At 39.9% G+C, this 25,320-nt stretch overlaps 1 protein-coding gene across 1 annotated transcript in view; it reads left to right on the forward strand.

The window, feature by feature from the left end:
* The first annotated feature begins 299 nt into the window (after positions 1-299).
* Positions 300-25,320, forward strand: part of SLC38A4 (solute carrier family 38 member 4) — an 84,488-nt gene continuing 59,467 nt past the window's right edge. Inside the window, exon 1 of the mRNA XM_086399788.1 lies at positions 300-435. The gene's annotated coding sequence lies outside the window, so the exon portion shown is untranslated. The remainder of the gene's footprint in view (positions 436-25,320) is intronic.

Here is a 25,320-nt window from a genome sequence, read left to right on the forward strand (position 1 = left end):
CATGGACATGTATTTCCACATATAGGACAGATACAATAAATGCAACCTTGACTAATGAAGGAACTTAATTGTTAAAAAAAAAAAAAAAAAAAAAACCACAGAAAAGCTCAACTCACACCACGATATCCTCTGTTGTCGTGGGTCCAGGAAAGCTGGAGCAGGGGCTGGCGGGTCCCAGGCTTCACTCTTGGGGGACAGCTGGACAGCTCAGCCCCACCTGGGAGGATGCTTTCGTTGACATCTCAGGTTGCCGCCTGACGATTGGTGGCTGGGGCTGGAAGGGAGGGTCCACAGGAAACGCGACACTGGGGATGCTGCCCCCTATCACATGATGGAAATTTCCACTCTTTAGAAAGGCGAAAAGAAAAGAAAGAAGGGTCTCTCAATCCACCCTTTTCCCCTGGATCCCAATCGGGAGAGGGAAGAAAAAGGCGGGTGAGTGAAATTGTTTATATTTTCCGTTGACTTAAAGACTTGTCAGTGTGCAAACCTGTGGCTGGATCCCAACTGGGATATGTGTGTGTGTGCGCGCGCGCGCTCGTGTGCGCATGGGGACAGGCACACGTCTGCAGCGTGGTCTCTCAACCTTCTGGGGCTTAGGTCAGGCGTTATGGCTCCTCGTGTCTTGTTGATGGTCCTAAATCCTTATCATTTTCCAAAGGATCCCACTGCGTGTGGGTTACTGCAGGCTAATGACCGGACTGACTAGAAATTAAGTAAACCAGGGCAAAACGAGGTAAAGGGCACAGGCTGGGAAAGCTCCTGTGAGTCTCTATGCCAGGAGAAGTGACTGTGCCAAGGCGGCCTATTCCTGGGGGGGGGGCTGGCAGTGGTTGGCTTGCGCTGGAACGCCCCGCCCGCGAGCCCGGGTTCCCTGGGTGTTCGAATTTCGAGATGCTTGTTTTGAGACCGCCATCCACAGCCGTGGCGCCGCCGCCTGCCTGGCCAGGGGATCCGAGACCCTCTGGAGGAACTGGCTCCACGTTAGCTAAGGATCGTGCTGGAGAGGTGTTACCCGAGTCGCGGGACCAGTGCCCGCGTCCTCGGGGTGGGGACACTGGATGCAGGACCTAAAATAGACCCATCTTCCCCGACAGCTGGGCCCCCTGGGAGGCCAGCGCGGTTCCCTGGGTCGGGAGTTCGGGCTTGGCCCAGGAAACTCCGGGGAGGCTCCTGTAGGGGAGGAAGAAGGCGAGATCAGCGCTGGATCTGGGGACCGTGGCTGCCGGCGGTGAGCGCGTTCCTTGCGGTCGGACTGAGAAGACTGGGGCGCGCAGAAAACAGGGAAAGAGCGGCGCAGAAAAGCGAGCAGGAAAGACAAGTGGAACCAAGGGAACGGAGAGGGGCCGTCGGGGAAGAGGGTTGAAGTCCAAGGAGGAGGAGAGAAGGAGAGAGCGATAAGGGTCCAGATCCCGAGAGGGGTAGGAGTAGGAAGGAAAATGGAGAAAAGGGAGAGAAAGAATGGAAGGAAGAGAGCGGGAACGCTGGGAGCACCTCGGAGTCCGGGAGAGGAGAGGGGTGAGCGCGGGGACCAGCTCCAGAGCGCCGCGAGGTTCAGGGAGGGGCTCTTCGCACAGGTGGGCGTGCGCCCTAGTGGGCGTTGGCTGGAAGTGGAGAACCGCGCGTCCCCCAGCTTCCCCTAGTGAACCAGCAGGGAAAGGTTGCGAGTGTCCCTTCCATGTGCACCGAACCAGCCCAGGAAGTGGGTACCAGGTTGCCGACTTGGTTAGAGGAACTGGGTAAACTAAACCAGGGATGATCCAGAAATCCCCACCTGCAGTCCTCCGCAGAGCCTTTAAATACCTGGGCCTGATTTCACCGGAGGACGCCAGGTTGGCTCTTGATGTGTATCTCTTAGTGCAAAAGGTGTATTTCTACCTGTCTCAGAGGGATCTTAGACCCTGAGAAGAGAGGAGAAGCGAAGGGTAACCTCTGCTGGAGGTGTAAGAAGACCTGGTCTTGCACTTAACCTCCACCTCCTCCTGGTCAGGTGCCCCATCCCCCAAGGCTGCTGGACCTGCTTTCTTTGTTATTGGTTGGGTAGTGGTGCACTTTGGTACCCTTAAGGAAAGGAGGGAGTGGCCAGCCTTTCACTATGAATGGTCTGTTTCCCAAATTCCTGATTTCCTATATTCATCTTTATTCGCTCCCTAGGCAGTGCAGACATAAGCATTATGACATCATTATGACTAAATTGTCTTATGTTGTAAAGAGAGGATCCTACACCCAGATCACATTTCCAGGGCCTGGGTTTGTTTCAGCATTGGTTAAAACTTTTCATTACCTTGACTTTTGCTGGGAGGGGGTGTAAATTCGCCTGTGGGGTTTTTTTTTTTTTGTCTCCACACTGCAGATAAGTCTCTAAGGAGTGGGTGAGACTGGTGGACTCTCTCATATGGAACACAAGAAATGTTTGTGTGTGTGTGATACAGTCTCAAATTCTAACAAATGAATCTACAGAAAATCTGTGTTTTAGGTAGAAGATTGTAAGCACAGAGACACTGAAGACAGTGTCTGATCTCCCCAAGTTACAGAATACCATGGGGTGGCAAAGAGTCAGACATGACTTAGCGACTAAACAACAACACATATGTGTTCAGAGACAGAAAGCTTCTAACGGGCTGATTTTATCACAAAACCTCAAAAAACAGGAAGACTGGGGTAAAGGGATAAATAACTTTCAAGGCTGTGGGCATAGGAGGTCAGCTCTTCTGCCAGAGTATGCAGTGCTAGGTGCCCCAAAGAGGCTAGTTTCTGCTCCATTCATCATAATAATGGCTCACGCATACATATCAATTACTATATTCCCTATATGTTACTAAGTGCTTCTTTTAACATTTGACCCTCATCTGACCCTAGCCTATTGAGCTAGATTCTATTATTCTAGCTATATTATAGATCAAGAAATGGAGATACACAGTGTGGGGGACATAGAACATCTTTGGAAGTTCTGTTTAGGCATTAATTATTCTTAAGTGTACAGAACAATCTTCTTTCACTTTATATTTAATCATAGTCAGAACTAGACAGGTTCTGGAGACCCAAGACTGACTTCTTAGTCTATTAGAGACTAATTCTATCCTAAGAAAGCCAAAAGCAGCTTAAGAATTAATATTTGTCAGACCCAGGACTGGATTTTTTTTTACAAGTGACATTTGAGAAATGCATAACTATGGTTCAGTTCAGTTGCTCATTCGTGTATGACTCTTTGTGACTCATAGACTGCAGCATGCCAGGCCTCCCTGTCCACCACCAACTCCCAAAGCTAGCTCAAACTCATGTCCATTTTGTCAGTGATGCCATCCAACCATCTCATCCTCTGTTGTCCCCTTCTCCTCCTGCCTTCAGTCTTTCCCAGCATCAGAGTCTTTTCCAATGAGTCAGTTCTTCACATCAGGTGGCCAAAGTATTGGAGTTTCACCTTCAGCATCAGTCCTTCCAATGAATATTCAGGACTGATTTCCTTTAGGATTGACTGGTTGGATCTCCTTGTAGTCCAAGGGACTCTCAAGAGTCTTCTCCAACACCACAGTTCAAAAGCATCAATTCTTCAGTGCTCAGCTTTCTTTATAGTCCAGCTCTCACATCCATACATGATTACTGGAAAAACCGCATAGCTTTGACTAGATGGATCTTTGTTGGCAAAGTAATGTCTCTGCTTTTTAATATGCTGTCTAGGTTGGTCATAACTTTTCTTCCAAGGCGCAAGCATCTTTTAAAAACAGGATGGCTGTAGTCACCATCTGCAGTGATTTTGGAGCCCAAGAAAATAAAGTCACAGTTTCCATTATTTCCCCATCTATTTGTCATGAAGTGATGGGACTGGATGCCATGATCTTAGTTTTTTGAATGTTGAGTTTTAAGCAACTTTTTCACTCTCCCTTTCACTTTTAAGAGGCTTCTCAGTTTATCAAGCTCTCAGGACAAGCATAATATAGCAGCTTGTGAACTTCTGAGCTAAAGGTTTTTCTTCTTTTATATTATCATTTTTGTTCATATCTGCAGTGGTTTTTAGGCATATTCCCCCCCCCACCCCCCCATCCTTTGTACTGACAATAATTTTTGTAACTATTTTTTTTCTTCTCATTAAAAAAATTTTTTTTATATTGGAGTATATATATCTCCATTCTTTTTCAGATTCTTTTCCTATTTAAAAAAAACTTAAATGTTTTATTTCTTGCAAATCCAAAGCAATAATTTCTATAGAAAACAAAAATTTAATGAAATTTAATGAACATATATTTTAATATGTATAGGTAATATTACTGTTCTAAAAATGTATAATATATATAAAAGTAATATTACTATTCTAAAAAATTCCACGTGTCACATGAAACCATCTCGCATACTACTACTACCCTGATGATGTCTTGTAGGAAGATGAGGGATAGAAGAAGGGGAGAGCCAAAAGAAAGGAAGACTCTTCAAAGTCAGACTAAGAGTCAAGCCCTTTTAATGTGTGAATCACATTTAATCTTCACACAATACTCCACTGTATCAGATCAGATCAGATCAGATCAGTTACTCAGTTGTGTCCGACTCTTTGTGACCCCATGAATTGCAGCACGCCAGGCCTCCCAATCCATCACCAACTCCCGGAGTTCACTGAGACTCATGTCCATCGAGTCAGTGATGCCATCCAGCCATCTCATGCTCTGTCGTCCCCTTCTCCTCTTGCTCCCAATCCATCCCAGCATCAGAGTCTTTTCCAATGAGTCAACTCTTCGCATGAGGTGGCAAAGTACTGGAGTTTCAGCTTTAGCATCATTCCTTCCAAAGAAATCCCAGGGCTGATCTCCTTCAGAATGGACTGGTTGGATCTCCTTGCAGTCCAAGGGACTCTCAAGAGTCTTCTCCCACACCACAGTTCAAAGGCATCAATTCTTCGGCGCTCAGCCTTCTTCATAGTCCAACTCTCACATCCATACATGACCACAGGAAAAACCATAGCCTTGACTAGACGGACCTTTGTTGGCAAAGTAATGTCTCTGCTTTTGAACATGCTATCTAGGTTGGTCATAACTTTCCTTCCAAGGAGTAAGCGTCTTTTAATTTCATGGCTGCAGTCACCATCTGCAGTGATTTTGGAGCCCCCCAAAATAAAGTCTGACACTGTTTCCACTGTTTCCCCATCTATTTCCCATGAAGTGATGGGACTGGATGCCATGATCTTCGTTTTCTGAATGTTGAGCTTTAAGCCAACTTTTTCACTCTCCACTTTCACTTTCATCAAGAGGCTTTTGAGTTCCTCTTCACTTTCTGCCGTAAGGGTGGTGTCATCTGCATATCTGAGGTTATTGATATTTCTCCCGGCAATCTTGATTCCAGCTTGTGTTTCTTCCAGTCCAGCGTTTCTCATGATGTACTCTGCATAGAAGTTAAATAAGCAGGGTGACAATATACAGCCTTGACGTACTCCTTTTCCTATTTGGAACCAGTCTGTTGTTCCATGTCCAGTTCTAACTCTTGCTTCCTGACCTGCATACAAATTTCTCAAGAGGCAGATCAGGTGGTCTGGTATTCCCATCTCTTTCAGAATTTTCCACAGAATACTCCACTGTATAGATATTTGTAATTTCCATTTTACAGAGGAGGAGATTCCAGCTCAGAGAAATTAAGCAAAGAGCCAAGGATCACAGAGATAGTAAGCGACAGGGCTGGCATCAGAACTGTGGTCCCTCCTATGCCAAGGTTCCTGCTTCCTATAAAGACAGCAGTAAGATGAAGACCACGAGGAGAGCAAAAACTTAAATCAAGAAGCTTAGAGAGGTGTTATACAACAGAATGCGCTGTGAGAAACGGGAGAATGGAGAAAAACAAATCACTTTCACGTGCCTGCTAATCTTCTGGTCTTCTTTCCACTGTTTGTAGTGACCTAATTTCATTCATTCATTCTGCAAACAATCATTGAATATCATTATCCCCCAGGAAGTGTTAGGGAGTTTCTTTTCTCCTCGTCTCCCTAACACCTACCAGAGTCCCAGGCGAATACTAGGTGATCAAAAAATGTTTGTTGAGTAGAAGGATGAGTCTAGTGAAGGAAAGAATAAATAAGCAAACAGTTGTGTTAACAGCATGTGAAGGGCCAGGGGAAAAAAATCAGATTTGAGCACTCTGCCACCAAATCTGGCTTAGGAAAGGGGTCAGAGAACATTTCTAGACCAGATGATACCTCAGATGGGTTTTGAAGCAGAAAGTCAGCCAGGCAAAGAAGTGAAGGAAGTAGGGGAGGATTCTCAACAGAAAAACTGGCCTAAGCAGAGAAAGAAGGTAGAGACCGTATGGGGAATTTAAGAGTTCAGTGGAGATTGCTGGGAGGAGGTGAGGGTGGGGGTGGGGATGGGTGGGGATGTGGGGGTTGGGTGAGTATATGGTCTGGGTCCTAACATGCTTTCTCTGCAAATGTCCCATAGCTCTGCCTCTCTCTTGAATGTCGGAAGTGAACTGTGCTAACAGGGAACAAAATGTCTGAATATAATAAGAGTTAGTGATACATTTTATTATTTTATCATTTTATTATGGCCCTATAATAGAGGACTATAACTCTTTATAATGTTAGTGTTTTAAAACCTAAGCTCAGATAGGAAGACCAGACCTTGTTGTCCTCTGTACGGGAAAACCAAATTATTTTTCTTGTTCTCAAGGGGACATTTTATTCTGGTATAGGTACAATCCACATGATCATGAAAAAGACTTCCTAGCTAATGCTTTATTATGCTTTTCTTAAAAGGTAGCTTGGAGGGATGTGGATTTCTCTTCTTATTTTAGTTTTTGTTGATTTTATTTTTCACTTTAGCATGCTAAAGAAGAATCAGAAAGTAAAAAATTTATTAAAAAAATGAAATGAGAAGACAGTAATAAATTTCACTCTCTTATCTCCAAAATAGAGGTTTAAGCCAATTAAAATTCTAGGTTTTGATAGTAGACTTTGAAAACTTAACTCCCAGCATCTCGTTTTTCTTTAGGGATCTTTTATACTAGTTTTTCATTGCAGGTTCAGAGGTCTGCATGCCACTTCACCATTTCCAGACTTGTAAAACACTCACTCACACTGTCATGAGGAAGGGAATTCAAAGAGTGACTGAAACCTATAAGTAATCCCAAACCTAATTTCCGTTAACAGATTAAAACCTCCACATTTTAGCATTAGATCCTTGGGTAAGTTTCTTAATCTTTCTGAGTTTCAATCTCTTCGTCTATAAAATTTGGATCATAATAGAATCAATCTGACGATCTATTAAATGAGTTAACATATGTAAAATTCTAGACCAATGCCTAACACATAAGAAGCGTTTAATATGTGATAGCTCTTATCATTAGTGTTACTCCTTCTGTCACCCAAAGCACTGTTTGATGTGTTAACAAATGTCTGTACTAAGTGTTGTTTGATAACGTGTTCTCCTCGAAGTGCTGTAACTACAATGAGGGAAACAGAAGGGAGGCAGTGAAAAGAGGACTAAATAATACTCACGTGGGACAGTCCAGCCCAGATCAGTGTCATTCCCTGTATAATAAGGTTGAAATGCTCCCTTATTTCCTGTTGGCTCTTTGCCCCCAGCGCTCCTGATAAATCTAGTGTGTATTCATCATTAAAATGAACATCATGTCTGGTTCCCTTGTTTTCTCTCATTTTTGTCTCTTTTGGTCACTGCTGTCACCCTGGTACCTCACATAGTGTCTGGCGTAAACAGACACTCATGCATGTTTATTGAATGAAGGAAGGAAGGAGGAAAACATGTTCCCTTTTTTTTTATTTTTTTATTTTTATTTTATTTTATTTTTTTTTCAGTAAGAAGTTTATTGAGATATAACTCATACACGAAAAAAATGTATCAATTTTAAGTATACAATTCAATGAGTTTCAGTGTATTTGGAAAGTTATGCCACCATCATTACAATCAAATTTGCAACATTTTTATCACCCCTCCCCCCAAAAAAGCCACATACTCATTAGCAGTCATTACCCATTTTCTCACAATCCCTCTGCTGCTGATGCTGCTTAGTCACTTCAGTCGTGTCCGACTCCGTGCAACCCCACAGACTGCAGCCTGCCAGGCTCCTCCGTCCATGGGATTGTCCAGGCAAGAGTACTGGAGTCAGTTGCCATGCCCTCCTTTAGGGAATCTCCCCAAACCAGAGATCAAACACAGGTCTTCTGTACTGCAGGCAGATTCTTTACCACTGAGCCACCAGGGAAGCCCCACAACTCTAGTCCTAGGTGAACAATCATCTACTTGCTATATTTACCTATTCCCAACACTTCATTTTGGAGAAGGCAATGGCACTCCACTCCAGTACTCTTGCCTGGAGAATCCCATGCCTTTTTTTTTAAAAACAATATTTATTCTTCAAATAAACACTTTTTCGTCACAATATTAAAGGCCTTTACAAAATAAATCTGCATTGTGAATAATCAATATAAATATTTTAAAATTAAATTATTTTTTCATTGTGTTTCATTGCACATAAGGAAACACACAGGTTTGAGAGTCAGGGCATGTGGATATGAATCCTGGAGCCATCACAGAGTTGGGCTTCCTGGATTTGGATCTTGGCTCCATCCTTCTGACTTCTCAGGTTTAAATTCTGGCTCCCTTACTTTCTACCTGAGCCACACTGAGCAAGTCACTTAACCTGACTGCTTCATTCTCTTTATCTGTAAAGTGAGTGAAACAGTTCCTATTTCAGAAGGATTTTATGAGAATTAAATGAGTTAGTTTATTCAGAAGCATATTTGGCACTTTGTAAGCATTAGAGGTGTTTGTTAACAGTTAAAAGAAACTCTTTATTTCCAGGTAGGTATAGTAAAAGTACCTGTGTTACAGAATTAATTCGACAATACTGCACGATACATATTAATAACAATAAACACCCCCAAATGTTACTGTTGCTACTGCTATTGTATTTCTGTTTTATGGGGAGGAGCTGGAGCCCTGCCCGTAGCCTTTCCATTCTTGGTTCATTGAAAGTCTTATTGATTCTACCTTACATTTCCTCCCCACTCTGTGTATTCTTGCTGTTATTTTTCCTTGCGTCATTCGTGCCTTTTACACCGCATACTCCTCAAGACCAGGACTTTACTCTTTGTTTTGGCATAATTTTATAACATTGGGTACACTCACAGTACTATAAAAATGTTAAATGAGAAAAAGAAAAAAAGGTGTAATTCACCAGGAGGCAACTTTGGCCAAAAGCTGATCAGGCTGCTGTGTTCGCAGTGTTGGTACTTGGTGAGGGCTGCCCAGCAGCTTCTCCAGGGGCAACTGGTGGTTCACAGGTAACGCTCAGGTCCCGCCAGCTCGTGGGGAGCATGAGCTGGGTCGCTATGCACAGGGAGGACCACAGAAGGCCACCGCCTGGGGTTGCCACATCATTCACAGGTTTGCCTGCTTTGCCATTAATACAACTTCACTAGAAAGATCAGGCTAATAAGTCAGGCAAACTTGGAGGGAGACATAGCAAAGAACTGAAAAAGGTGGGGAGAGAGAGGCATTCTTTACAGGGAGAGGCTACGGTGAAGAAACGTTTCCTGCATGCTACATGGGGCTACATGCTATGGTCTTATTTTCTGGAATTTTTCCAAAGGGGACAGAGGAATATGGTACCTGGATGCAGAATGTTCTTATAGACCAAACGACCAAACCGACCTTGATTGTTGGTGGGATCCAACTAAAGGGGTTTGTGCTTCCACCCTCACTTTGTGCATTCCTGGAAAACAGATGGTTCAGAGCTCTGCAGAAATGGAGGCCGCTGTGACAGCCCCGAGAACACAGTTCAGCACGATTTTATTTCTTCTTGCCTTTGAAGCAGCTCTTTAGTGACAGCACACCTTTGAAAAAGATCTGATACTTTTTTGGCATCGTTAGATATGCTGTATTTATACTTGCTGTGCAGAGGAGTCCGCACTGTTGGTTGATTTGTATAAATTCATAATTTTAAAGCCATTATAGTTTCACAGGAAGTTGCAAAGTTAACACAGAGAGACCCCATGTACCTTTCAAAGCTAGTTTCCTCCAGTGGTTACCTGGGACATAATTTTCTTACAATATCAAGGCCAGGAAAGTGACATCGGTGCAATATGTGTATATATTTTCCTTGTCATTTTATCACATGCACAGATTTATGCAACCACATCACAACCAAGAGACAGAGCTTCCATGCTACCGAGATGAAGAACCTTTGTAGTCACACCCTCCTCTTTCTCTCTGCCCTTGGCAAACAGCTATTTTCCATCTCTTTATTTATTTTTATCATTTTGAGGATGTTACATAAAAGAAATCATAGTGTATGGGATCTTTTGTGGGATCAATTTTTTTTTCACTTGGTATAATGCTCTTGAGAGTCATTCAAGTTGTTGTATCCATGCATGCATGCGTGCTAAGTCACTTCAGTTGTGTCCAACTCTTTGCAACCCTATGGACCATATCCCAACAGGCTCCTCTGTCCATGGGATTCTCCAGGCAAGAATACTGGAGTGGGTAGCCATGCCCTCCTTCAGGGGATCTTCCTGACCCAGAGATCAAAACTGCATCTCTTTTGTCTCCTGCATTGGCTGGTGGGTTCTTTACCACTAGCACCACCTGGGAAATGGGTTGTTGTATTCATAGTTGATCATAGTGATCAGATGGTGTGATCACTGACCTAGAGCCAGACATCCTGGAATGTGAAGTCAAGTGGGCCTTAGAAAGCATCACTACGAACAAAGCTAGTGGAGGTGATGGAATTCCAGTTGAGCTATTCCAAATCCTGAAAGATGATGCTGTGAAAGTGCTGCACTCAATATGCCAGCAAATTTGGAAAACTCAGTAGTGGCCACAGGACTGGAAAAGGTCAGTTTTCATTCCAATCCCGAAGAAAGGCAATGCTAAAGAATGCTCAAACTACCGCACAATTGCACTCATCTCACACGCTAGTAAAGTAATGCTCAAAATTCTCCAAGCCAGGCTTTAGCAATATGTGAACCGTGAACTTCCTGATGTTCAAGCTGGTTTTAGAAAAGGTAGAGGAACCAGAGATCAAATTGCCAACATCCACTGGATCATAGAAAAAGCAAGAGAGTTCCAGAAAAACATCTATTTCTGCTTTATTGACTATGCCAAAGCCTTTGACTGTATGGATCACAATAAACTGTGGAAAATTCTGAAAGAGATGGGAATACCAGACCACCTGATCTGCCTCTTGAGAAATTTGTATGTAGGTCAGGAAGCAACAGTTAGAACTGGACATGGAACAACAGACTGGTTCCAAATAGGAAAAGGAGTTCGTCAAGGCTGTATATTGTCACCCTGTTTATTTAACTTCTATGCAGAGTACATCATGAGAAACGCTGGACTGGAAGAAGCACAAGCTGAAATCAAGATTGCTGGGAGAAATATCAATAACCTCAGATATGCAGATGACACCAACCTTATGGCAGAAAGTGAAGAAGAACTCAAAAGCCTCTTGATGAAAGTGAAAGTGGAGAGTGAAAAAGTTGGCTTAAAGCTCAACATTCAGAAAATGAAGATCATGGCATCCGGTCCCACCACTTCATGAGAAATAGATGGGGAAACAGTGGAAATAGTGTCAGACTTTATTTTTCTGGGCTCCAAAATCACTACAGATGGTGACTCCAGCCATGAAATTAAAAGATGCTTACTCCTTGGAAGGAAAGTTATGACCAACCTAGATAGCATATTCAAAAGCAGAGACATTACTTTGCCAACAAAGTTTCATCTAGTCAAGGCTATGGTTTTTCCAGTGGTCATGTATGGATGTGAGAGTTGGACTATGAAGAAAGCTGAGCGCCGAAGAATTGATGCCTTTGAACTGTGGTGTTGGAGAAGACTCTTGAGAGTCCCTTGGACTGCAAGGAGATCCAACCAGTCCATTCTGAAGGAGGTCAGCCCTGGGATTTCTTTGGAAGGAATGATGCTAAAGCTGAAACTCCAGTACTTTGGCCACCTCATGCGAAGAGTTGACTCATTGGAAAAGACTCTGATGCTGGGAGGGATTGGGGGCAGGAGGAGAAGGGGACGACAGAGGATGAGATGGCTGGATGGCATCACTGACTCAATGGACTTGAGTCTGAGTGAACTCCGGGAGTTGGTGATGGACAGGGAGGCCTGGCGTGCTGAGATTCATGGGGTCGCAAAGAGTCAAACATGACTGAGCGACTGATCTGATCTGATTCATAGTTGGGGCCTTTCTATTGGCAAGTAGTATTCCAATTGTTTGACTGTACTTACTCGTATATTTTTGTATTTTTTCCTCTCACTTGATATACTTATTTAGAACTTTAGTTGGATTAAAGAGGTGCTGAAGGAACTTGATGACGTGAAATGTGAAGGTAAAATTTGAATGTTTCTCTTAAAAATGACATTTGTATGGTAGGGCAAAAAGGTGTATGAACTACATCTCCATTTAAGATGGAGGTCATTGGAGGGATGGAAAGGAGAAAAGGAATAGGGCAGAGAAAGTATGTCTTCAGACAGTAAGTTCTAAAATCTAGAATCTGTTAAAATTTCCACACCCATTTAATAATCTATTCTGTGATTTTACATTTAGTCTAGACAACTCCAATTTCTTGAAACTAACAAAAACAAAGCCTCTGTAGTAGGAAATCCCCTGCCAGTTTATGCTCAGTCACACAGCTGATAACTCAGGGACAGACACATGACTGGAAATGCCAGCAAATGGCACTTTAGTTTAACAGGGTCACTGAGAGTCAAAATAGCATCTTTGGCCCCAGGGCAACTATCAAGGGTCCAGAGACAGTCAGTGTTACCTTACTCTGCTTCATCCCTCCGGCCAATGGGAGGAGCATCCCCTAGAGGTCACTTAAGTGTTAAGAGAGGATGTTACCGCTCACCTGAATGCCCACAATCCTGGACGCTGGTGGCTGTAATGAGTAAGGGTGTGCATCACTTCTGTAGGACTGGAAGAGGTAAGCTTGGCCCCTCCATCAGTCAGCACCTAATTAGGCAACTTCCCACCCTAATACTACCATGCCTCCAAGCAGAGGAAAGAAAGAAATATCCACTACGATCTGAAAGTGTAAATACTCCTTTAAGTTTTTAGAATTTTACATTATGGGCTTTCTGAGTCACAACAATTCACAACATAACACTATCACTCAGGAACCCTGACTAGAAGAAAGTTTAACTGAAGGCATTGCCCACTAAATCTCCATTTTAATGCTTTATGTTACCAGAAAAATATTTCTTATCCCACATCCTCTGCCTGAGGATGGAAGGTAGATACAGGATGCTCGTTCCAAAGCCTAAAACATAGAAAGGACCAGGCATGTCATAGCTAAAATAACTTATAACATCTCTGATAGGCAAATCTGCTTTTCTGAATCTTTCAAAATGAAATAGAATTGTTTGTACTGTCTTTATGATTTATTTTTATTTTGTGTAAATGTTAGATATCTCATATTGATTTACAGGCTGTTCTTCTGGGTCACGTCTCCTGTGTTTGGACCACATGGTCACAGCATGTGGTAGGGCAGTTAACTCAACCCTGCAATCTTGAAGGAGCCAACACTTGGCTGTCAATGGGAAGACTGAACAAAAGGCCCACTGAATGTAGTTTACTTTTCTTATATTAATGCTGTTTACTTATGTGACTAATGATGACAGTCATTGGTGTAGGGGGGCAGACACAAAATATAAGCACATACATAAACTGCGGTTCCCAGCACTGTAGTGATTTTTTTTAAGGGGTGATGGGGAGGTTGTTTGTTTTCGAATTTTTGTTCTTTAAAGAAAAGAAGTAGAGCTTTTCTGAAAGAAAAATAAAATATAAATACTGCATGTATTATATTAATGTACATAGAAATCAAGTACTAGCTGTACAGTTACTTTCAAACAATGTTGTAACCCTATAGCAGTATCCACGCTTTGAAGAATGAAACAAAATCCAATGCTTTACATTACTTTTTATACTAGAATTACAGAATGTTCAAACTCCTTAACTGGTGGTCAAGGCCAACCTCAGACAGACTCTGCACGAACATTACATTTGAGATAAAGTAGACTGTAGTCATTTTGCTTTTTTGGGTCCAAACTTCTGAAACCATTACTCCTGCCTGGACCCCTCTCACCTCGGAAGCCATACCATTTTTCCTCCATGACACCTGCTCTATTTGCCCCAACTCTTTTGCTGAGCCCTCCAGTTTAGGTCCATTACTTGGTGACAGGGACCCTATTAGAAATAGTGTTCAACATGGAGTAGGTACTCCATGGACATTGAACTGGATTCTGCAGTCAGACATGGGGGTATGCATGTCCTGCTCAGCCAGTCCTTCACCAGCTTTGGTCTTTGGATAAGTTACTCCATCTTTTTGATCATCAGTTGCCCCACGTGAAAAATGGGGAGATAATATGGCATCATCAACTCAGTGAACATAAATGTGAGCAAACTCCAGGAGAGAGTGAAGGACAGGGAAGGCTGGCGTGGTGCAATCCACAGGGTCACAAAGAGTCAGACACGACTTAACGACTGAACAAGAACAAAGGTTAGGATATTACTGACTTGATACAAGTCCCTGGCATAATGTTGGGCTGTCATGAATATGTTTATTACTAGTGAGAACTTAAATAAGAGATTTCAGACTTTACAAAATTAACAGGATAATGATGTGAGTGGAGGATGAAGAAAACTTGATTGTTTAGACTTCTCTGCATCTTTCAACCCTAATCGATATCACAAGGAGGAACAGAGTCCCTCTCTGCCTGTCAGCAAGGAAGAGAGAGTCTCCAGTGGCCCACCCACTGAGACTGTATACAAACAAATGGAAACAGAATGATTCTTCCCTTCTTAAATCTATGGAAATATGTGTGGTTTGGCACAGATTTTAGTTTTAGTAAGAAATAATCAAGTGATGGATGAATTTTTATAAAGAAGGGAACAAATCCTAGATATTAGCTACAAAGAGTAATTAAAATAGTCTCATGATGAATCATCTATCCTTGAAGCTATTCACAGACACAACCTGTAGCCTCAGACAAGTGAAAATTTCCATGAATTAATTGGTTATTCGAGCTACATAATACCAAATTATTAGAGTTCTAATGCTTCCCTACAAATTGGTTGACATTTTACTGAAGCATGGCTTCAATCAAATCAAGGGCATAACTATTAGCTCTTTTTCTGGTTACACTTATGTCTAAACAAACTCCTTTTGTGTTTTGAATTACAGACCTAAAAAGGATGTGTTTAGACCATAGCATGCAATTACAAACAGAACAGCTATACTTTAAATAAATAGCAAAATATACTGAGTCTGGAATAAAGGGTCCCATACAAATTTTGACTTTTTCCTATTTAGGGCCACACCGTAAATAATTACTCTTTTATTAAGTGGTTGAAACTCTATTGGAACAACTCTAGAGTTGTTTCAGAATAACAACATCTTCTAAAGGAGTTCTCAATATTAGGTGAAGTGCACATATGTACATGGATCTGTACAAATTTCACAGTCACAGAGGAAGAACATTTGCTCAAAAGTCTCCTTAGTCTAACTAAGGATATGGAAAGTGAAAAGTGAAGTCGCTCAGTCGTATCCGATTCTTTGCAACCCCATGGACTGTAGCCTATCAGGCTCCTCCGTTCATGGGATTTTCCAGGCAAGAGTGCTGGAGTGAATTGCCATTTCCTTCTCCAGGGGATCTTTCCGACCCAGGAATCGAACCCCGGTCTCCTGCATTGCAGGCAGACGCTTTACCGTCTGAGCCACCAGGAAAACCTCTGTTAAATGACTGAGGAATACAGTGTTCTGATTAAGGGGAAATTGTACCTTCTATGGATTGCTGATTTTCAAAGAATTAGAACATAGCAAGATTCATTTTAAAATCACAGTCTTATCAAATGTAATTTAATCTTTCAATGTTTCAGAGTGCCCTGGGCTCACCATCATGAACTTCATCTGTAATGGCCAAATTCAAAGGTGCCAGTTAATAGAAATTTCTGGTTGGTTGAAGAACTTTACAGTGTCTTCCTTCTGCTTTTAAACTTCTTGGAGAAATATCAAGGGAAATACATGTAGTAGTTCTGAACTAGGAAACTTAACCATGTTTAATATGGAAATCTTTAACATATTTCAAAGTAGAGAATGATATTCTGTAACTCTATCTAACTTCAACAGTTGTTAATACTTGTCTGTTGCATTTCACCTATACCCAAGCCTTTCCTCCCTGCTGCTGCTAAGTCACTTCAGTCGTGTCCGACTCTGTGCGACCCCATAGACGGCAGCCCACCAGGCTCCCCCATCCCTGGGATTCTCCAGGCAAGAACACTGGAGTGGGTTGCCATTTCCTTCTCCAATGCATGAAAGTGGAAAGTCAAAGTGAAGTCACTCAGTCGCATCTGACTCTTAGAGACCCCATGGATTGCAGCCTACCAGGCTCCTCCGTCCATGGAATTTGCCAGGCAAGAGTATTGGAGTGGGGTGCCATTGCCTTCTCCATAATCATTACCAGGTTATTTCTAAGCAGATCTCAGTCATCATACCATTTGGTCCATACATGATTCAGGATGTATCTCAAAAAGATAAGAAGTCTTTAAAAATAGCTAAAATGTCATCACACCTTAAGTAAACCAATGTTTCCTTAATATTATCAAATATTCAGGCAGTGTTCAAATACCTGATTCTCTCTTTTGTTTTACCCTTACTGTGTTTGAATCTGAATGAAACAGGTGAACACACTCATTGGTTGATATTTCTCCTAAGTCTGTTTTAACCCAGAGGTTCAACCACACTTTATCTCTCTCTTTTTTTAACCTCATGTAATTTATTTGATGATAAATCCCAATCATATGTCTGATAGAATTTTCAATATTCTGAATTTTGTTAATTTATACAACCTTAAAAATGTCACCCTAAAACTCTAATCTTCTGCCTTCTTCAATCTAACTCTTGTAAATTGCTTCTGTTTTAAAGAAAAATTGCACTTTGTTGTCATTTCTTTGCCTGTTTCCTTGAGGGTCCTGTCCTGCCGGCTACATTTTGTGCAGTTTTGCACAAATATCCTTCCTCATAGTATCTGTAATTTACTGAACATTTCTTCCAGATAGAATCTGGCCAACCTGGAGTGCCCTTTCAGTATGGTTTCAAAATGTGTATTGATCTACTAACCCAGGTGCTTGCTCAACTTTCTCTAAGATTGCAAGACATCACCAGTAAATAGTAGGGGTTGTTTTGATTTTAAAAGCTCTGCTATGTGACTGCATTTTTAGAAGCGTACTTTTCTATTACTGATACACAAAGATATGTTTACTTGGAAGTTAACATATTTGGGATTTGCCTTAAAATAATGGAGTGGTTGTTTACACATAATGAGATTAACCCTGGCTGATAATTGTTGAAGCTGATAGTGCATATATGTAAGGTTTCTGTATATTATTCCACCAACATTTGTATAACTTTGAAATATTCCTTAGTAAGAAATAAAGATGAAATACAGTATATAAGCTAAGTTATGTAATGAAACATTCCATTTTGGGAAACTTTATTGCCAAGGACACTTAAAAAATCATCTAGACCTACAGGGGTGGGATTGGGGCATAGGTTCAAAAGGGGGGAGATATAAATATACTTATGGCTGATTCACATAAATATACTTATGACTGATTCACTTTGTTGCACAGAAGAAAACAGCACAGCATTGTAAAGCAGTTATCCTCCAATTTAAAAACATCATGTCTAAGGAACAATGCACTTTGGTTTGTCTAAAAACAAGTTAGTTTTCAAGTTAAAAAAATCAATATTAAATAATATTTAAATAAAATGGAGAAATGGGGTTGGAGCGATTGAAAATGTGACTTGTGCAGAGGTGATTCATTGGTTTTGTGATTTGACTAAGCTGCCTTCTTTAACACTCTAGTGTGGTGGAACCCATCAACATGCCCCTACAGTCTACCAATAGTTGACAAAAGACTCCCCGAAGAGGAATGACCCAAACCCTTTGATTATCCCATAAGAGAAGATGCTCAGATGGATTATGACAGTCATACTTATAAGCTTTCCCTGCTATTATGCCAGATGAGAATTCAGGTTTTATTTTCCAAGGTGAAGGTCAAAAGCAAAACTTTCCCAAAACCTATCAACATTTAACTTTAGTTTGATTTCCCTTTGTTCTATTTGTTGAAAAGGTAAGAGAATTAACACCTTATGCTTATATTAGCCATATATACTAGAAAATACTTTTCAAACGACATTTAGCTTCTATTCATAATAAGTTTCTATTATCTCATTAAGTAATTGATTTTGTTGTTTAGTCACTAAGTCGTGTCTGACTCTTTTTGACCCCACGGGCTATAACCCTCTAGGCTCCTCAGTCCATTGGATTTCTCAGGCAAGAATACTGGAGTGATTGCCATTTCCTACTCCAGGGGATTTTCCAGACCCAGGGGTCAAACCTGCATCTCCAGCATTGGCAGGCAGATTCTTTACCACTGAGCCACCAGGGTAAATAATAGTTAATTTTTTGTTATAATCTGCTATGCAACAGCAAAATTTAAGATTCTAGGGACATTTTCATGGGCAAAAGGTGAGGAGTTGGAATTTAACTGTATTTATCATCATCAATTTAAAATATGTAATAATATCATCGGTGATATTTTTACTTATATGAGTGTAAAAGTATTTTGCGGATTCACTCAGGCTTGGCCCTAACCCTGTAAAACATATCTTCCCTTAAGATATTGAATTATGCAACCTGGAATTCTCCTCTCATGGACTTTTCAGAAGTTTAATGCTCTCAATTGGTGAGAAGTTATTCTATACCCAGATTCCTCAATCCCTCTGAGCTATTGCTTTCTACCTACTTACTTTTTAAGAATTTTGATCTGAATTGAAATAAAAAGCTAACTTGTGTCTCTTTGTAATTCTTTCAATAAAACTAATATAGGTATATGTCCTCAGTTTCCAGATTTATTAAGTTTTATAAAAAAATTAGAAAAAATGATTCAATAACCTATGTGAATTCATTGTGAATATTTTTTTTTATTCCTTTATTCTCTACCAAAATTAAGTGAGAAAAATAGATGGAGGCAACCCACTTTTGAATAGGGAAAGCATGGAAATAGTCAAGTGTGTTGGGCTTCAAATTTCATGGGGTTTAAGGCAACAAATATACCAAATATTGAGGCCAAAGGAAGGCCCAGTCACCTGCTCTCCTGACAATAAAGCACAAATCACTTTTTCAGCATAAAAAGAGAAGGAATGTTTTTTACTTGTTCTTTAAAAAGATATAGAGTGGGTTTTTTCAGGCTCTACAATGTTCACTTTTAACAAATAAACTTGAAAACAAAATGTCAAATGTCATGGAAAATAAAAATAAGACATTATATTTACAAATCATGTATTTTTTGTAAAATGATAGCCATTAACTCAAATTCTTACACTGCTGTGTCTGTCTTCTTTGCCAGATTCACTGTTATATATCCAAATACACCACAACTTTCAGATTTCTTTTTTAAAAAATAATAGTGGTAGCAATAATAGGTACTTAGAAACAGTCTAAGTATTTAAAAATATTCTTATGGTTCCATATAAAAATGTTATTACTATACACATTTCCATTTTGCAGAATATCTAATCTGTACTTGGACAACTAGCATATTTTTGTATGTTTCTTTAAAAAAAAAAAAAAAGGTTCTCCTTATCTTAGAAACACATATAGGCTTTGTGTTGCAATGGTTGCTATGGCAAATTTGTATATTTTAATAAATACCAGACCAGAGTAAACAGACATCACAGCAGGCAGAGGTAGCTGGAAGCATCGAGAGCATGTCAGTATTTCTCTTATGAATATATATGTTTTCAGGGTTTCCTATGTTTGAAATGTTAACTCCAAGGCAAGTTAACACAAGACAATGAATGCTAATGCTTAAAAGGCTGACTTTTATTTTTAATTAATTAATTTAATTGGAGGCTAATTACTTTACAATATTGTGGTGGTTTTTGCCATACATTGACATGAGTCAGCCAGGGGTGTACATGCGTCCCCCATCCTGGACCCCCTTCCCACCTCCCTCCCCATCCCATCCCATCCCTCAGGGTCATCCCAGTGAACCAGCCCTGAGTGCCTTGTCTCATGCGTCGAACCTGGACTGGTGATTTGTTTCACATATGGTAATATACATGTTTCAATGTTATTCTCTCAAAGGAGCCCACGAAAGGAAGTTATTTCTCCTGGGGATCTGTGAATATTGCAAATAACAAAAGTTTGGAGGCTATTCCTGGAATGTTTGCTAGTAGGCCGAGGAATTAAATTTGCCACCTGGTTTTCAGCCAAGAATACAGAATGAAATGTTTATGGAAGAGCATAGTGGGCTACAATCCGTGGGGTCACAAAGAATTGGACACGACTGAGTGACTTCACTTAGTACATGATAATTGCTCTTCTGAGTCAAAAATAATCTACTGTTTAAGAGGGTTCTCATAAAAACATTAAATTCCTAGGCTATTTCATATGGTTCAAGTACTTAAAAATATACAACCAACAGCAACAACTAATATTTGCTTACTTCTATAGAGGTGGCGCTAGTGGTAAAGAATCTGCCTCCATATGCAGGAGATATAAGAGACTGAGGGTTCAATCTCTGGGTTGGGAAGATCCCCTGGAGGAGGGCAGGGCAACCCACTCCAATATTCTTGCCTGGAAAATCCGATGGGCAGAGGAGCCTGGCATATATCTGTACATATATGATCCCATTTGTGGAAAAGTAAGTAACAAATGCATATATCTTCTTTAATAAGTTACTGTGTTCAGTTCAGTTGCTCAGTTGTGTCCGACTCTTTGTGACCCCATGAACTGCAGCATGCCAGGCCTCCCTGTCCATCACCAACTCTTGGAGTCCACCCAAACCCACGTCTGTCGAGTTGGTGATGCCATCCAACCATCTCATCCTCTGTCGTCCCCTTCTCCTCCTGCCCTCAATCTTGCCCAGCATCAGGGTCTTTTCAAATGAGTCAGCTCTTTGCATTAGGTGGCCAAAGTATTGGAGTTTCAGCTTCAACATCAGTCCTTCAAATGAACACCCAAAGTTACTGTGTTCCTTGCAAAAATAAGAACAAAAAAGAAGGAAAAAGCAATATAATAGAAAATAAAATGTCTTAATTTATCAGTCTATCCAAGATACAAAACAAAGACCATTTCCATTTGATCCATAGGGCTATACACAGAGATCGAGATAGGTGCTTTTTAACTTTTTATAAATAGAATCTCTGAAAAGTTATTCCTCCCCTACCAAATCTGCTCAATGTAGGCATACTATCTGATGTACAATTATTCTCAAATATAATTTTAGTGGTCACAACAGAGAATAACTAAGTATGATTAGATGAGATAATGCAAAGCTTTGAAAGAAAATTGTTTCTTAAGCATTTGCGGTGGAAACTCAGGAGGCCATATGACTGCATCTGTTTCTACACTTTGAAAATGACCTGTACGTATACCTAGACATTCCTCATGGGTAGGTCTAAATTTGGTGACAATGCATATGGAAACTGAACACTTTTATTCACTAAAATCCTAGAAAAAAATAAAAAGAGTCTTATATTTTTCATTTTAGCTGGAGTGAGAAGACATCTAAACATGTGTTTCATCTCTTTGCCACATACTTCTAAATCCTTATATTAGTGCAGTAAATACTATCTATACCAGATATAAAAGAAATATTTAAGCTGTATTTCCTATGACAAATACATGACCAAAAAACATGGAGAAAAATCTTTGGGAGATACTTTCAACAACTCACTGCAGTCTCATTTTTTTTTCTGTTTCATATTGTAGCTCTCTCTCCTGTTGATGCTTTTCATAATCGGGCATGGGAGTGATAAAAATCTTGTTTACTTAACAATTGCACCAGGAAAACCAGTCTACATGGTGACACATTGGACAATGAGCAATACAACAGACTAGTTATTGTTATCCTACCACCAAATGGGCAGATTTAAAAAACAACTAAATTTATCTTCTGAAAATTAAACCACATCGTTGAGACCATGAGTCTTAGTAGTCTAGATAAGTATTAAGTCTCGAGACATTATTGATATAATAAATATACTTCAACATTATTCTGTTTAGGAGAAAGACAGGACTTGATGTCAGTACAAGTACACTCATGTGAGAACAGTTCATTATGTCAGCAATTGGAAGACCAACTGTTTGAAAGAGGAAAAGATGGACAGAAAGTAAAATATCAGGATGGATAGCACCAACTTTTACCAGCATTGTGTTTATTTCCATTTCTACCCATACCACCCAGGAAAAAATGTCCTGTTTCCCAAAAAGCATAAGAATGTTTGATAAGACTACTAAAGATTTTTAATGTTGTTTTTCGTTTCTATAAAGCTTTCTGTATGAAAACACCTGCATATATGTTTCCTTATCTCTAAATTTCCAAGAATAAATTGACCTGGAGGTAATAAAAAAATAAAAAATTTGACGTGCTAGTCATTTAAACTTCAACTCAAATCTAAGCAGTCTTATACAAGTTAACTGGAAATTAGTGAGAAGTAGAATATGAGCATGCTTATAAGACTTCCCTGCATTTAAGAGATAAGGAAATGGAAGTTGTAGGGTCCTTCTTTGATCAAGAAGCTGCCTCAAAGAGAGCCAGTCATCCATTCATGTTGCCAGCTTATCCAGACACTGATTCATAATGATTAAAAAGGTCTTACCTTTGAATCAACTGGTCCTGATTAGACAAACCTATGTGGGTGGACAATTTGAGAATTAGTACAAGAAGGCCAGCAATCTCAAATCCCATAGTGTAAGCAAAAGGTTAATCATTTATTGTGGCATCTGAAACATGTGTCTTGGTACATTTGGGGGTCTTCGTGTTTCGTCAATCTTATAGGAAAAAAAAAATCTAAAGCAAGCCAAATCAAACCTCCCTAGATCTACCAGCACATTTGCATGTTTAAACACTGTCTCTTGAGGACACATTCAGAGGTAAATATGTACCGTGGTACTGTTCAGCTTCACAGGTTGGTTAATGTTAAACAAAAACATGTATTGCAAACGGTATCTTATTATGAGGTTGCTTTCTGAGATTCCACGGGTCAGGGTCAAAACCTGCCGTTTTCTAGCTTTTCAACAGCACTAATCAATAGTTTAACAGATGAAATAATACTCTAATAAACAGTGACAATACTTTCAAACCAAAAGGTGTTGAAACCAATTTAATTCTATGAATGATTTTGCTAATGTCACATTGCCCTTATAACCAAACAGCCACAAAAATACTTTTTATGTCTATAATGCTTAAATATCCATTATCTCATTTCATCCTCACGGTCATAATGGTTCTTATTAGGCACAATTTTAAAGACTGAGTTCTAGAATATTTAAATTTCTTTATCTACTTTTCAACAAAGAAAATAAGTACCATATTAGCTTTCGAGGTTAGAGACAATTCTTTAAGCATACACATATAACAAATACATAATATTTATTATGTGTCAGAAACTCTTCTAAATGTTCTACAAATAGGGACTTGTTAATCTCCACAACAGCAGGGTGAGGGAGGCATTATTATCTCCTTTTTACAAAAGAGGAAACTGAGACATGGAGATAAAAAACAACTTGCCCAAAGTCAGACGATTATGAAGCGATAAGAATCAGATTAAAGTCTAGGCAGTCAAAGTCCAGAACCTATACTAGATTCAACTACACTAAATGAGACACAGTGTCTGCTCCTGAGGACTTCACAGCCTAGAAGCTACTGTAGACAAATATACTAAGAGAGCATGTTGGCATGGTAGCAAAGCTTTTAGAAAGCAGAGACAGCACAGAGGAGGGAGGGAATAACTCTGCTTTGTAAAGTCCTTCAACTAGTAGGCAGCAGGATAGGATTTAGATCCAAATCCTTGAATTTGGACTCCAGAGTCAATGTGCTCTCCATTTCATAGGGCAACTCCATGTTTGGTAGAAGAATTGGGAATTACAGTGAGAAAACAACAGTGCACTTATAGTGCCCTAGCATATGAACCAAAGGACAAAAGCTAAGTTTGTTTTAAAAGGGGAAAAAAGCACTGTGAATCCTAATAGATATAAATGTAAACATAGATACAGATCTTTCGTATATGTAATGTAGAATATATAATTTAAAAGATATATATAGATAGCCACAGAACTCTTGTATATCTCAACCCAACTGTAAAGCTCTCCAGTCATTCTTGTGACTCGGGGTTTGTCAGAAGAAACAGCCAGATGTTCAGAAGTAGAAGGAGAGACTAAAGACAGGGAAACACTGATGGGCACGGTTATAGGAGCATACATAAGAGGTGTTCAGTGTTTACACCCTAAATGACTGATTGCTAATTGACTGATAGAAAACAGGAAAAGGAAAGGAAAAAAAAAAAGATTAAAAACAATTCATTCTGTTATTCACCTTTTAGCTTGCTAAAATTTTGATGAGTTATTTAAATATTCAGGATAGGAATTTTATGTCAATGATCAGAATTTTACATCCAAAGAGTCTCTAGTGGAAAACCACTTTGCTATTTCTTTGACAGTTATATAAATATAGTTACCATCTATTTACATTTCTAAGTTTTGTGGTTCAAATGGTGGCAAAAGGGACTCTATGGGAAGAAAGAAATAACTGTTTTGCCAGTATGAACTATAGTTATGTTTATAAGTGTTTTTCCATCACACAGTAGATCCTCAATAGATGAATGGGTGAATTTCATTTACTTCTTCCGGTGGGCTTGTTGTCACCTCAGGAATTATATACTCTTTGTAAATGAGAAAACAAAGGCCCACAGAGTTTACTGAGTTGATAGTTCCACAGCTAGTAAATGATGGAGTTAGACCAGGAACCCAAATCTTTAGAATCAAGTGCAATGGAAAATGTTAGCATAACAAAAGAGAGAGACCTTGTTTAGCCATTCAAATCCTTTGGGTGTCAAAGATTAGAAGGGATGAATAGAGACTGTTTCAAGACAGAAAATGTGAACTCCTCTGAGGCTTCCTCTGAAAAAGCTGTTAAAAGTCATAAGTTTCAAAGGAAATGTCATCAGTCTTTTAAAATTGAAAAAAGGCCACAAGCAAAATTATTTGCATCACCATGATTGTCTTATGTGCATGTAAAAATCAGATCACCCATCATTAAAAAGCAAGTATCAGTCTTTCAATTGTTATTTATTACACTATACTAGATACTATAAAAAAAAGAATTAGAGACTGTAGACACTTGAAAGTTAGGACATTAATATTACTAAGTATATTACTCATATATAATTTACTTGGTTATCAATCCTCACTTAGATGTATTTTAAAATAATTAAGGAAAGTGTACCAGGACAGTACAAAAACACAGTAA

This window comes from Bos grunniens, chromosome 5 (assembly GCF_055505025.1).
Source record: "Bos grunniens cultivar Pamir isolate PY7600 chromosome 5, Bosgru_T2T1.0, whole genome shotgun sequence".
In the NCBI taxonomy this organism is placed as follows: Eukaryota; Metazoa; Chordata; class Mammalia; order Artiodactyla; family Bovidae; genus Bos; species Bos grunniens.